Consider the following 330-nt stretch of genomic DNA (forward strand, 5'->3'; position numbering starts at 1 on the left):
GATAACCTTGTGGGCCTTTCTATACGGCAATCGCGGAGACAGCGAGGATTTTCCTAACACAAATCAGTTTACTGAAGCATTTCGATCTACCATGTATAACGCTCTTTTGAAACTTTCCAAGTAAGCTAAATGCATTGAGAGTGCTTTGTTTGGGGCGAAATTATAAATGAATCAAGGCTAGTACTGACGAATAACATTCAAGTGTTAGCTGTTCAGTGGGAGTCAACTGTAATGAAGTCGGAAAATAGCAGAATTAGCTAGTGTATTCACAAAAAATAGATATATATTTTACAAGTTTGGAGGGCACATGGGTGCGATAATTAAATAGAA

Source organism: Penaeus monodon, chromosome 24, assembly GCF_015228065.2.
Source record: "Penaeus monodon isolate SGIC_2016 chromosome 24, NSTDA_Pmon_1, whole genome shotgun sequence".
Taxonomy (NCBI): domain Eukaryota; kingdom Metazoa; phylum Arthropoda; class Malacostraca; order Decapoda; family Penaeidae; genus Penaeus; species Penaeus monodon.